At 41.4% G+C, this 14901-nt stretch overlaps 1 pseudogene; it reads right to left on the bottom strand.

The window, feature by feature from the left end:
• LOC129501319 (ATP synthase F(0) complex subunit B1, mitochondrial-like) overlaps window positions 1-10525 on the bottom strand; it is a 14809-nt pseudogene extending 4284 nt beyond the window's left edge.
• Between the last annotated feature and the right edge of the window lie 4376 nt (window positions 10526-14901).

Below are 14901 nucleotides of genomic sequence, written 5' to 3' on the forward strand. Positions count from 1 at the left end.
TCTGCCATGCTACCCCCTTTGTATTCATGCACTGAACCACTCTATTTACAATTCCTTATAATCTTATAACAGGTTTTCTCTCAAGATTGTTCCTCATTACTACTTTTCAAAATATTCTCAGCTACACTACCTTATTTTCTTCATTTTTATTTTTTTACTAATCTATTTGTCCAAATCGCAACATCCTCTCCCCCCAGGTATTAGTATATTCCTCCTTGGAATGTGTTAAATGTAGAGATTAAAGTAGAGAGAATTTAAATAAATAAACAAACAAACAAACAAACTGATGTCTTTAGAACACTGAATCTTCCAATCTAAGAACAAAGTTCTTAGAACCTTACACCTCACAAGCATGTTTTTTAGAATAAAAACTTTGTACATCTCTAGTGAAGTTTACTCAAGGCATCTTTTCCTAGACGGTTTATCTTTTGGTGTATTTGCTAACGACTGCTATTTGCATATGGAAGGGTACTGATTTTATTAGATATTTATGGTGTACCACCCAGACATCTGACTGAATCTGGTTATTATTTTAATAATTATATTGATACTCTCAGGTTTTCTAGTTATATAATCGGGTAACCTTCAAATTAGGATAACTGCCTTTTCTTCTCTAAATTATATACCTCTTATTCCTTTCTCTTCTCGAATCCAGTTACTAATTCCGGAATGATATGGAATCGATAACAGTGAAAGGGATGTTATCTTCTAGTCTGTAATGAGGATCCTCATAGGTTTGCCTGTTAAATAGAGACATTAATCTCAAGCAGACCTTCAATACCTCTAAGTTACATTTCCTTATTAGTCCATTCACCCCCTGGTCTTCTTCCTCCTAAATCTCTAGTATCTCCTTGACTACTTTCACTCTCAGCAAATGATCTTCATCCTAGTTCACTGAGAAAAGGGGAGCACTGAAAGAATTTCCACAAACTGCTACTGCCACATAAACCAGCCTACCTGAATCCATACTCACGTACTTTGCCTTCTTTTCTGTAACTGTGGTTGGGCTGTCCATGCCAGCCCCTCCACCTGCATGTTATATTCCAAGCCCTCTGGCCTACTGACAGACATTACTCTAGCAAATCTCTCTCTTCCCTTTCATCAGACACTAACACGTAATCATACTTTCCATCCTTTAAAAGAAATCTCTCTGGACGTCTGGGCAGCTCAGCACTTGAGCATCTGCCTTTGGCTCAGGGCCTGATCCAGGATTCCCGGGATGGAGGTCCCACATCAGGCTCTTTGCATGGAGCCTGCTTCTACTTCCTCTGCCTCTCATGAATAAATACATAAAATCTTAAAAAAATAAAATAAAATAACTCTTGATTTCTACATCCTCCTCTAAGCAACCAATTTCTCTGCCTCGCATTACAATAAAACGCATTGACAATTTTGACAGCTGTCTATATTCTGACTCCAATTTCCCTTACTTTTTCTTCAACCAACTCCCGTCACTTCACCAAAAATAGCCCTTATCAAAGTCACCAACAACCTTCATGTTGCTAAATCCATGGCAAATTTTGGGCCCTTTATTTCTTGACCATAACTAGGATGACTACACACTGCAACTGTCCTTGTTGTCACCGGTTTTCCCCCCACCATGTTCTAGTCTTATAACTTTAAGTGCCACCTGTCAGCTTATGATTCCCAAATCTTCAGCCTGGAATTCTCCCCATAAATTCCAGACTCATATATTATGTAATGGTCTACACCTCATAATTCTACTTGGCTAACTAGTAGGTATTTCAAACCAATGCTACCAGACCAAAGGCTATTTCCAACAAGGCAATCAGAGTGACCCTTCAAAAGGCAAGTGAAATGGTATTACCCCTCTGCTTAAAAGCTTCAATGACAGGTCACTGAAGATAGAGGACAGGTCAGAGTCCACAGAGAGGCCTTTAAGGCTTGACCCGATCTAGTCCCTGACCACTCTCTACTTTGCTTTTCTCCTCCTCATCCATTTGCTTCAACTACACTGGTCTCCTTACCATTCCTTGACCATACCAAATAAGCTTCCAGGTTTTGGGACCTTGCAATTTTTCTTTCCTCTGCTGTAATATTATTTCCCCAGAAGTCCACATAGCTTGCACCAACATTTCTTCAGGTGTCTATTCAACTATCACATTAGAGGCCTTTCTAGACTGCCCTATAAAACTCCTTTCCTTTCATAGTTTATTGTACTACATACCACTTATTACCAGTTGACATTCCTACCTGCTCATTTTTTTTTTCTGTCCCCTTAAAGCCCTGGCTGGAAAGCAGACTCCATAAAGGCAGACTTTCTTTTATTCCCAAACACCTGCCAGAGTCTCCACACAGAAATACCCCTATCAGTAGTCATTTTTTCATAAATAAGTAAAAATATAAAGACTACCATCTGATTCTTATGAAAGAGTTACATCTCCAAAAGTCAAATTTTGTGTACATATCATGTATGAGGTAGGAAGCATTCTCTGGTTGAAACCTCAGTATGTAGAGAAAGAGGTTTTAAAGTTTCCTGATGTTTTTAAACATTTATGTGTTTAAGAATCCTTAGAGATCAGTTCTTAAATATATAGATTCTTAGGCAGAAGTTCTGAATCTACAAATCTTGGGCTGGGTCCATAAACCTGCACCAAAGAGAAATGACTGATACATGTGGTACTAAAATCACACTAGGCAATACTGGCCTAGATCCTTAATACTTCATATACTTTACCTTAGTACCTCATTTTTCATTTCATATGTGCTTCTTTAACATAAAATTCCAATTAAAGGGCATCTCACTATAAATATGAAGGATAAAGCAGGATCTCAAAGTAGGTAACAATGTGTTTAAACAAAAATACTTGAGGATATTCCTAGATATGAAGTATTTTTTAATCTAATGATGCCTTGACCATAGTAAAAAAGCTTCACAGCTATCTGAATTTGCTTTATGAATTGGAATGTAAAGTATCAGATTTCCTCACTGCAAGTAAGTATGTCAAGTAAGATTTCCTCACAGCAAGCACATATGAAACACACAGCATGTATTCCACCTACAGCCTTAGTTAGATAGTGAATACCATTTTTTAGTCAGCTATAATTTAATGACTACTGTCCTTCTGTGTGGATCCAAAAATATGTTTTTATAACCTTTAATTTTAGAGTAACTATTTATCCACTTGATATATTAAATATCTAAATACCTGTAATTGCCAAACACTACCTCTTTTCTAAATACTATATATGCTCAACATATTCAACCAATTCCCATAAAATTCAAATTTTTGTTTTAAATGCACACAAATGAATAACTTTATTTTCCTTAGAAGGTTCTGAAACCTACCTTCTGGATATCAAAAAGGTAATGGTGCTTTTGAACCAGTGCCTGCTGTGACTTCTCCCTATCAATTGCATCCTAGATCTGTTGGATGGAAGCCTGTTTCACCTCTTCCAGTTGGGCAATTTTTTGTTGCAATTATGATTTTACAACAAAGATCAGTGAAACAAAAATAGCTTCATTCTATACTTCTATACTTCAGTTATTTTCTTCATTTGTGAAAACACAAAGAAACATAGATATACAAGGAGAAATGCACAAATCCTTAAAAATAATTGTGAGCAATAGCTATGCAGTATTTTGTTGAATGAGCACAACTATGGAAAAACTGGACAGTTTGGTAGATTTTAAAATTTTTATCTCAAATTCATACACAACATTAACACATAATTTTAATCATTGTAATTAGGTTCATTTCTATATGCTTGTCCCCTAACATGAACATCAGAAACATCACTTGATGGTACTGATGCTTTTAATAGTTTAAAATAAGGTTTACAGTTCTTACCTCACTGAGTTTACCAGCCAATTCCCCAATAGAGGCACCATATTTTTTAACTACATAGATAAACAACCCTGTTGATATGGGAGAGAAGGTCTGCAATAATCACATGTATTTCTTTGGACAGAAAATATAAGGTAAGTCCAGTTCAAAGCACATAGGGTCCTAAAAGAAGGAAAAGTTATTTTATGATGGATATACTACATCTGAAAGGAAAGACAGAAAGTTCTACATCTGATTAGTTGAAGGTGTTATGTAATGATTTAAAGTAACGGGATTAAAAATAACCGTACACTGAAGAGCAGTATGGTAGCGCTGACAAAAAGGATCTAGATTTCAGGGAATCTAACTATAACATAGAAGAAACTGAACTTATATCATTAAATCTTTCCGTTTAGTTTCCTCATCTGTAAAATGGGAACACAACTTTCTTCACAGGGTGGATGAAACTGAGAAATAATGTATGTAAAGTGCCTAGCACAACTGCTTAAGTAATTTGTGCAGCAAGATATACTATTTATTGAATGGGAACATTGGTAAATATAAAATTTATCCACTCCTGCCTGTTTTTACCCAATAGGAGCCTGGCACTGGAAATCAAGCAAGCAAGCAAACAAAGAAAAAAAAAAAAACAAGGAAAAGTAGTATGTATCTATAACGATGAATTCAGTATCAGGATTCTCAATTCCTATAGCAGCTAGTTATATAATGCTTCAAACCTAGCTATCTTTTTCTTTAACCAGGCTGTGAGTTCTCAAAGGACACAAAACCATGATGTACATTTCTTTAGGATTTTCTGTTGTGCCTCAGCAGCACTAGGGAAGGACAAAGCTGCCCTCTGAAGGGCAGCATTTTAGTGTTTCTGCGCAAAATGAATACCAAAGGATGTACTACAAGAATAAGAGGGTAACAGTCTCAAAACTATTTTATCCAGTGTCCCATAAAAAGTTTCAATAGCTCTTTTTAAAATGTCTCCAATATATAAATTTTAAAAGTGAATGTAAATTCAAAATTTTAAATGTGAATTTGCAAAAAAAAGCCTATAGTAGGTAATATTTTTATCACCTGTGGGGATCTGAGGACCCTGACGTTTCTTATAGAAACGCTATTTTCGGCCACCTTCTGAAGGGTTAAAAAAACAAACAACCTTTGGCTTCCAGAGTCCCGTCGTCACAGCAGTAGGTGGTGTAAGAATTCTGAAGTGGGAACCTGGGTTTAAGTCCAACCCATAAACTAAAGAGAGAATAAATCTCAGCCAATTCTTAAGTTTCTAGTGCTTCTTGGTAATACAAATTTCTTACAGGACTGCTGTGAGGATTAAATAATGTAAATGAAAGCAGACTGCACTATGAAAATGTAAGATTTCAGAAGAGTGTATGCTTTGTTAAAAGGGAAAAAAACCTAATATTGCCCAACTTCTGTTTTTACTTATATATACAGTTTAATAATCTCTATTTTAATCCACAGCTCTTTCCACTACCTGACAATATATTATACAGTTACTCATTTCTTTCCTGTCTATCCTATAATAGGATTGTGTGTTTCATGGATGGCAGGCACCTCAGCTCACAGACTAGAAGACTACCTGGCATTCAGTGACTGTGATTTATCAACAAATGGAGACAATGGTATAAAATCAAGTTAAAATCCCAACCACATTTACCACAAAGACAACTTAGGGCAACCAAATCACAACTGTTATATTCAGTCACTTCCAGAATTTACCTTTGACTTCATTTTTGTGCATACATAGAAGACGTAAGAGACTACCAAAATCCTAGGTAAACAAACTATACCACCTAAACGTACTACCAAACACTGGGCAAATGCTCACCACTTACTCCAGTTTTGGGATAAAGGAACTGGAAGAATTCTTTGGGGATCAGCCCCAAACAAACTTTTCCTCCATATTCAGGAACACAAGGTATAGGTGCAAGACTCGGCTGCCTTGTGTGGAAGATTCTTATTGCCTGCAATGCCCTATGGGTAGCAATTATACAAATTTATTAACTTATTTTTTAAAGATTTTATTTATTCTTCAGAGACACACACACAGAGAAAGGCAGAGACACAGGCAGAGGGAGAAGTAGGCTCCATGCAGGGAGCCCGACGTGGGACTCGATCCTGGGACTCCGAGGTCACGCCTGGAGCCGAAGGCAGATGCTTAACCGCTGAGCCATCCAGGCGTTCCGCAATTATACAAATTTAAAGAGAACATAACGTATGCACAATTAGTAGAAACAATGAATGGGGATGAGGACTGAGGCAGTTTGCTGCTATCATAATGCAAAGAGAACAGACCAGGAATGGGAAAGTTAGGGTCCAATAATTAGCTATGTGGCAGGCAAACGACCTATTTAAAGTTGCATATAACTTTCTACCAATACTAGAAGCCCTTCTGTAGGTCTTAAAGGTCATCTGTCTAGCACTTTGTATGTTTATTATTAGAACTGCAATATATAAGAACATAGATTTTGCAGCCAGATTATCTGGCTTTATTTTTTTTAAAGATTTTATTTATTATTTATTCATGATAGAGAGAGAGAGAGAGAGAGAGAGAGAGAGGCAGAGACACAGACAGAGGGAGAAGCAGGCTCCATGCCAGAAGCCCGATGAGGGACTTGATCCCGGGACTCCAGGATCACTCCCTGGACCAAAGCAGGTGCTGAACCACTGAGCCACTGAGGGATCCCCAGATTATCTTGCTTTAAATCCTAGACCTGCCATTTGACTTTAAGTAGATTAAACTTTTGTAATCGCAGATTTCTCTAGTAGTGTGGGAATATAGAATGAGTTTACAGGGTTGCTTGAGGATTTTAGGTAAAGAGCTCCAAATAGTGCTAAGCATACAGTAAAGTTCTACGTAAGGGATTAGCAATTTTATATTCACTGTGTTGTGAGCACCTTGATGGCAAGAACTTTGACTTGAGTACTCTCTGTGATGGGGTGCTAACTAACCACTGTGTGAAACAGGCCTTTTTGGTGTAGGGTAGCTCTAATTATGTTCATCTTTAAATGGAACTGCTATGTACCTACTTTGAAACCTCTTTCCATTAGTTACAATTTCATTTTTCTGTATACCACATGCAATGCCCAGGTATTTGGGTTAAACACCTCAGTTCTCTCACAATCCTGACGGTCCACAAGAAGCTGCCCGGTTTTGCTTACTACAGAGAGGTATACAGAACTGAACATAATACTCTAAATACAGCTTCACCAATTCATTCATTCTACAAATATATATTGAGAACTTGCTAATACCATTACTCAGCTTGAATTATTATACTATTATCATAGATTTGTAAATTACTCTCATATTCTAACAGCCCAGGACTGCATTTTAAGCAGTTACTACATATTGATCTCTCATTAAAATTATGATGAAACAAAATTTCCTAGTCTTTTTATATATGCTGTCCAGCTCAGTCTCCTTCAAATCCTCAGTATGTTTTCTGTCCCCCACCTCCCCACTCAACCTCTATCCCTTTGCAAGGTAAGAGTTTATATTATTTCATTGATTTTGGTGAGCTGCTTATCTTTTGAAGGTTATTTCTGCCTCCCCATGTTTCAGCTAGCCCACTAACTTTTGTAATTTGAGAATCATGCTCGAGGTTCTTTCATTTAAATCAGGGTTTCTCAATCTCATCACTACTGGCATTTTTTGTTGCTGTGGAAGGATGTTCTATGCACTGTAGAGTGATTAGCTGTATCCTCATGGCTTTTATACACTAAACGCCAGTCAACATCCCCCCCTCCCATCCAGTGGTGACAACCAAAAACATCTTCAGACATTGCCAAATGTCCCTTGGAGGGCAATGTTGGTCCAGGATGAGAACCATTGATTTATTCTTTTTATTTTTATATTTTAAGTAGGCTCCATGCTCAATGTGGAGCCCAACATGGGGCTTGAATTCATAACCTTGAGATCAAGACCTGAGCTGAGATCAAAAGTCGGATGCTCAACCAACTGAGCCACCCAGAACCACTGATTTAAATAGTTTAGGCCAACTCAAATCCTCTCTTGAACAGGCTATCTTAAAGCCCTTATTGTCTCTGGCCTAAACTACTTAATAATCCAAAACCTGGTCTCTACTTCTCAACAAACACCCCTTTAAACTTAGCTCCTCCACACTAGTGCCAATGTTTTTAAAATGCAAATCTGACTTTAAAACTATATAGGATTAGACGCCTGGGTGGTTCAGTGGTTGAGCTTCTGCCTTCAACTCAGGGTCATGATCCTGCCCCACCCAGGATCCTGAGATCTAGTCCCACATCAGGCTCCCCGAGGTGAGTCTGCTTCTCCCTCTGCCTGTGTCTCTGTATCTCTCATGAATAAATAAAATCTTTAAAAAAAACAAAACAAAACAAAAAAAAACCCCAAACTAAACAGGCTCCGGACACCTGGGTGGCTCAGTGGTTGAGCGTCTGCCTTTAGCTCAGGTCGTGATCCTGGGATCAGGTCCTGCAAGGATTCACTGTGGGAAGCCTGCTTCTGCCACTGCTTATGTCTCTGCCTTTCTGTGTCTCTCATGAATAAGTAAAATCTTAAAAAACACAACACTCAACAGGCTCTCCTGCCTACAGAAAACAAACTCTTTAACATAGCATACAAGATTCAACACCTGTCAGATTTTATATCCTCATTTTCCTTCATTCTCCTACCCTCTAGCCATGTGGAACTACTACTAGCTCCCCAAAACAAAAAAAAACATGTCTCACGCTGCTCTTTCTGCCTGGTAGGTTGGCTGCCAAGCCCACGCAGCCTTCAGAACATCTCAAGCATATCCTTTATAAAGGGCTTTCCAATCTTACATTCACTCACCTTTATGTCAGGTGCTAGGGACATAAGCAATTAACAGATAAGGTCCCAGCATTGACATTGTACTGGGGTTGTGGAAAGAGGAGCTCTGAAGGGTATTGTTGGGGCCTGGGGCTTATGGAATCCCTAAGGCTAGTAGGAGAATGGGCTGTAATAGGACAAGATGTAATAGAGATGTAAGGATACAAGTTAAGAGACTACTGAAATAGACCAGGTGAAAGTTGATGGCAGTTCATAATTCAGTAGCAGTGATAGTGGAAGAGTGGTTAGAGTCCAGATATAACTTGGAGGAAAAGCCTTGCTGATGTATTAGGCATAGAATGTGAAAACAAAGAGAAAATGAGTATGTTCCTTATACCTTACATATGTAATTATTTTATTTGATTTCTATTAAAATTGTTTACCTGTCTGTATGGAATCTTTTTTCTCTCTTCCCTGGTAAGCTGGAAGCGATTTTAGCCTCACTTTATTGCACACACAAAAATTAATTACAGATGGATTAAAAGCTATTTTTTCAAGGCATCAATTAAATTTGGCAAGATTTAGGTCTAAGTCTGGAAGCAAAAAGAGTAATTCCAAAGAAAATTAACATGATTTATGAAACATTAATAACATGCCAACACTAAGCACATAGTATATACTATGTATATAGTATGTATACGTGTATATAGTTCAGTATATACTGAACACTGTTTTCAGAGTTTTACGGGAATTAAGTGTCTTAGTTCTCCTAACCCATAATGTACTATTATCTCCATTTTGCAGAGGAGGAAATTGAGGTCACACAACTTGTTATGTGGAGAAACCAGGTGTATACCTCTAGCTTTAGTCCTTGCTCTAAAGCTCTAAACCACTACTCTATAGCTGCCTCCTCTTGGAGGCTGAGCTCAAAAATAATATGCTTCATTGTTTTATTTAAGAAAACTTGTTTTAAGGGGGGAAAATGAGTGGGAAAAATCAGAGAGGGTAACAAACCATGAGAGACTCCTAAGTCTGGGAAACGAACAAGGGGTGGTGGAAGGGAAGGTGCGCGGGGGGATGGGTGACGGGCACTGACGGGGGCACTCGACAGGATGCGCACTGGGTGTTATACTCTATGTTGGCAAATCGAACTCCAATAAAAATATACACATAAAAAAATAAACACTATTTATTCCTTTCCAAAAAAAAAAAAAAAAGAAAGAAAGAAAGAAAACTTGTTTTAGAGTGAGCGATCTGGTAACTCCCGATTCCCGCTGTGGCACTTAAGCCTCGATGAAGGTCACAAGGGAAAAGGGCCGGAGACGACGAAGCCAGCTTCCAGTTTTGTCAGAACACATCACTTGTCCTCTTAACTCTTTGCCATGAGACGATACGACAAAGCTGCAGGCAGTTACAGGGGCACCGCTGTTAGAATGACGCTTTAGGCCTTTCAAAATTACCACCGAAGGGTGATTTCGGGCGTAGAGCTAAGAGGGGGTTACAGAGAAGGGAAGTGAGGTGATAAAACAAGGACGAAGTATTATGTCCTTCCCACCCACCCTGGACCAAGGACTGTATTCTTCAGACAGGGGCTGCAGGTAAACAAGGCACAGGTCAGCAAGGTCAAGGTGAAATCTGATCCGTCCCCCGCCCACTAAGGGCGCGCCCCCTCCCCGTCCCCGAGACCCCGCGCTACCTTGCGGGGGGAATTCAGACCCCGCTCAGGCCCAAGTCTGCGGCACCTTTATACGGCCCCGTTACTCCCACCCCTTCCGATAACCCTAGACGCGCTCCTTTGCGATCACTCTGACGGCTCGGACCAGGGTGTAGGCCCCTCACCCACCGCGGCGGCCGCTGAAGGCGCCGCCCGGAACAGCAAGGTCAACGAGGGTCCACGCAGTAGTGTCGGCGTCACAGGGACCCGGACAAGGTACTCCATCAGGGGCAGGGGTTAGACGGCCGCTCACAAGTCTCGCGAGAGGAACGCCTGGCGCCCTCGGTCCGTTAGCTTTGCCTCGAATTTTTTTCTCGCGATACTAGGCCTGGAGCGGGATGAACCTTTTGCCCGAGGGCGCTGCCGACCGCGCAGCGGAACCGTAGAAGCAATTCTCGCGAGATATAGAGTGGCCGGAGCCTGTGGGAAGGAGCGGAGGCCCAGACGGGCACCACGTGGGGGCTCCGGGAGCGGAATCTCGGCGGGCGTCCGGTTTGGGCCTAGGTTGGAGTTAGAGCGGTGGAGGTGCGGAAGGAAGCCCCGCCCCCGCCGGCGCCCCCGCCCCCCGCCAGTGGAACCTTCCCCCTAATGCGCCCGCGCGTTTGGAACGAGTTGAGGCTGCGCGGTACCGGTCCGGTGAGCGGGGATCCCGGGCCTGGGAGCTCCCTCCTCACCTTGGCTGGGGATGATGCCCTTTCCCGGGACTGGCCTTTCCAGCCCGCCCCCGCCCCGCGCGCCTTCGTGACCCCTGACTCGCGTCGCTTAGTTCAGTCCCCACCCTTGCCCCGCGTCCTGGAGCTCGGATCCCGACCCGGCCCGCGAGCAGCTGAGTGCGGTCGCCTTGGAGACGAGCCTGTTCGCTGCTCCCGCGCTGACAGCTCGTGCTTCCCGTAGATGGGGCGCTCCTGCTGGGGGCCTCCAGCCGCCGTGGCCGCTGCTGGGCTGGCTCCCTCTGGCTCTTCAAGGACCCTCGTGCCGCCGCCAACGAAGGCTTCTGCTCCGCTGTGCAGGCAGAGGCCGAGTGGCTGACCTCACTTGGGTTGGAGACAGGTGTCCTAGTGGCTTCCGATCCAGGTGAGGCACTTTCTCCTCAACCCCACCGGTGGAATGAAGGATGGGATATGGGTCGGACCGGGCTCAGTCTTTAATGTCCCATCTTCAATGCTAGGGGGAGCTTCAGGGTGTTGGTCTGAAGGAGAGATCTTGTGTAGCAGGAAAATGCTTTTCGGAGGTTCAGATTGCCTGGTGGGAATTTCTAACAAAATTAAGAAATGGATCAGGAATGGATAAAGAAGATGTGGTCTATGTATACGATGGAATATTCCTCAGCCGTTAGAAACGACAAATACCCACCATTTGCTTCAACGTGGATGGAACTGGAGGGTATTATGCTGAGTGAAGTAAGTCAATCGGAGAAGGACAAACATTATATGTTCTCATTCATTTGGGGAATATGAATAATAGTGAAGGGGAATATAAGGGAAGGGAGAAGAAATGTGTGGGAAATACCAGAAAGGGACACAGAACATAAAGACTCCTAACTCTGGGAAACGAACTAGGGGTGGTGGAAGGGGAGGAGGCCCGGGGGGTGGAGGTGAATGGGTGACGGGCACTGAGGGGGGCACTTGACGGGATGAGCACTGGGGGTTATTCTGTATGTTGGCAAATTGAACACCAATAAAAAATAACTTTATAAAAAAAAAAAAAACAAGAAATGGATCAGAACCATTTTTCTTCCCGGCAACCTTCCCATATCCCCCCTCAACCCAGACTAAGGATATAATCTTGATCTTAAAGATGATGCTTAACCCAGTCTGTGCTGTCTCTATTTCTTCCTGTTTTCTTCTCTCTAAATGTCTTCCTTCTGCTTTGTTTGCTTTGAAAGTCAAATTCAGCAGTGGAGTCCTTGGAACTAAAAAATCAGAATTTGGGGATTGGCAGGCATTGCATGGAAGGATAAAAGTGGGCATTAAAGACTGAGCCTTTGAGAATTCAGCTTGAGCACTACATATTCAAGATAACTTTTGGGGGGTTCTCTGTACTTAACCTGTCACTGTGCAAGACATCCAGTTATTTACAGTATTTTTAAAGAAGCTGTAAGGCGTTTATTCAAATTGTTCAACAAATACAAATGTCCAACCAATTGGGAAGATTTAACCACACTGGATTGTGTGCTACACAGATTGTTGACACTTTTTCCATGTCTCCTGGAACTTAATCTCTAGTGTCTTCTCACTGGAAGCCAGATAATGGATTTTGCCAGCCATTCCATCTTTTCCTGTCTTTCTAGAAACTTTCCTTGCCTAATTGTCTGGACTGTTATTAAGAAAACAGTAATGCCTGCATAAAGCCAGGTGACTTGGAAATTAGCTGAATCCTCTTGTGATAGTGGATTTTGCTTTTGCTTTTATCGTGATAGCTTATTTTATTAGTTTAGTGACAGTGGACTCACTTGAATCCTGAAAGTGAATTACTGTCTTGGTGTAATCCACACTCATTTCCCTCAACCTTCTCCCCACTCCCAACAGGTGCTGTTGGGTTGTGGGAGCTGGACAAGAACCAGACACTCATTGTCAGTGAGTTCTGCAAGTATGAGCATGCAGACATCGTGTCTACAGTCAAGTGTCCTGAGCTCTGGCACGCAGGTAGCAAAGACTTCTGGTGGGTCCTTGTGCTGATTGCTCCTGCATTTTACACATCCTTTGGGTGTTTTTACTATCCTGTTAGCCTCACCCAATAAAGTTGGGGTTACTGTAAGAATGCAGTGATTTATTATGATTTGTTATGACATGTCTGTAACACTTCCTTAGAGATAGTGCAATACATTGTGAATAGGCCTTTGCAGAAGCCCAGTAGGCAATGACATAGGACATGTCAGTTAAAGGAAGTTCTTGTTGGAACACATGTGTTTTTCCTGTTTCTAGTACTGGCCTCCCCATCGTTTGGCCACATGAGACTCTACCTCACAGGCCTTTTCCACGCCTCCTGCTTCCTCACTATCAGTGTGTTCCCAAGTTCTTTGGCATCTTTTTCCACTTGGTCAGTGATCCTCCCTTTCCATTTCTGATGCTCCCTTTTGCTTCCAAGTTTTACTTCACACTGATAGTGGCACTCACCTCATCTCTCCATCTGCAGTCCCTCACCTTTCATGATTTCCGTGGCTTGTGGTTTAATATCTCATTTTCTTGTAATAGCATTCGAGCCCTTCTGTTACTTGCCCTGTAAATATAACTGCCCTAATTAAACCCAGTCACAGTGGAGCCTTGGCATTCTCCAAGTATACACTCTGAAACTTGTGTATCTTGCACTTTTGAATATTCACTGCCATAAGGTTTCTGTTTTTCTGGTGAGAATCATCACTTTCTATTAATGTTACTTTTAAAAAAAATTCTTTTTTTTTTTTTTTTTTTTACTCTCTTTCATTAACAGTAGTAGCAACTGACTTTATTCTGGGAGTCATTCTTCATGAAGATGATGCCTAGAGCATTAATGTGTGTGTGGTTAAGAGATGTAGGTGCTGGGTGATTACCTGGTTCCCTCAATGTCTAAGTGCCATTCCCTGCCAATTCTAACTGCAAAGTGTATGATTCACGTATGTGCCAAAGCAAAAAAACAGAAACTCATACATATCCCAGACCTTCAGAGTCCAGGATTTAACAAATAGTCAGTGTTAAAACACTGATGTCTTTTGTTTCTTAGGTCTATGAGGGATTTTTTTTTTAAGATTTTATTTATTTATTCATGAGAGACACACACACACACACAGAGAGAGAGAGGCAGAGACACAGGCAGAGGGAGAAGCAGGCTCCATGCAGGGAGCCTGACATGGGACTCGATCCCTGGTCTCCAGGATCACACCCCAGGCTGCAGGTGGCGCTAAACTGCTGAGCCACCCAGGCTGCCCTATGAGGGATTTTCCTGGTCTGCACTAACTCCTTCAGCACTTCTTCCATTCACCGTATTTCATCAGTTCTTTGTATTTCTGTCTTACTCCCCCCCCACCCCCACCCCCACTGAATTGTAAATCCCTTGAGGGCAGAGGAACCACTTATTTATCTTTTATATTTTCCCATGGTTCTTGACTTTGAACTTTGCTTTCAAGTGAGTGGTCAATTCCTTTTCATTGTGTTGGCTTTCTGTCGATTCTAGGGCTAGGAGAGAACTATGAAAGGTGGTTTGATTACATCCTTCGGTCTTGGTCAGAGTCATATTCAGACTATCTCTGGTAGTCTCGTAAATGCCTTCAGGTGGTTTCCACAGCCTGTAAGCATCATAGAGCAGTGATCTTCAAAGTTTTTGGCATGTAGCCCTCCTGAAAATGTTTTTAAAAACTACCCTGTACCACATTTTTAAATTGGCATCTAAGTTTAAATAATTTCAAAGGAGGTACTTTCTGCCCATATAGTGCACTGGTTTCAAGCACATGTTTATCAAAATTTTGGATTTGCAGTTTAAGCTCCTTTAATCTATGCAAAATGTCAACCGAATAACCTAACTGGCTAAAAACCAACCTGCATTGTTAAGCCAGCTGGCCAAGTTAGACTCAACTTTCTTTTTTCTTTTCTTTTCTTTTCTTTTCTTTTCTTTTCTTTTCTTTTTTT

This window comes from Nyctereutes procyonoides, unplaced genomic scaffold, assembly GCF_905146905.1.
Source record: "Nyctereutes procyonoides isolate TBG_1078 unplaced genomic scaffold, NYPRO_anot_genome, whole genome shotgun sequence".
NCBI lineage: Eukaryota > Metazoa > Chordata > Mammalia > Carnivora > Canidae > Nyctereutes > Nyctereutes procyonoides.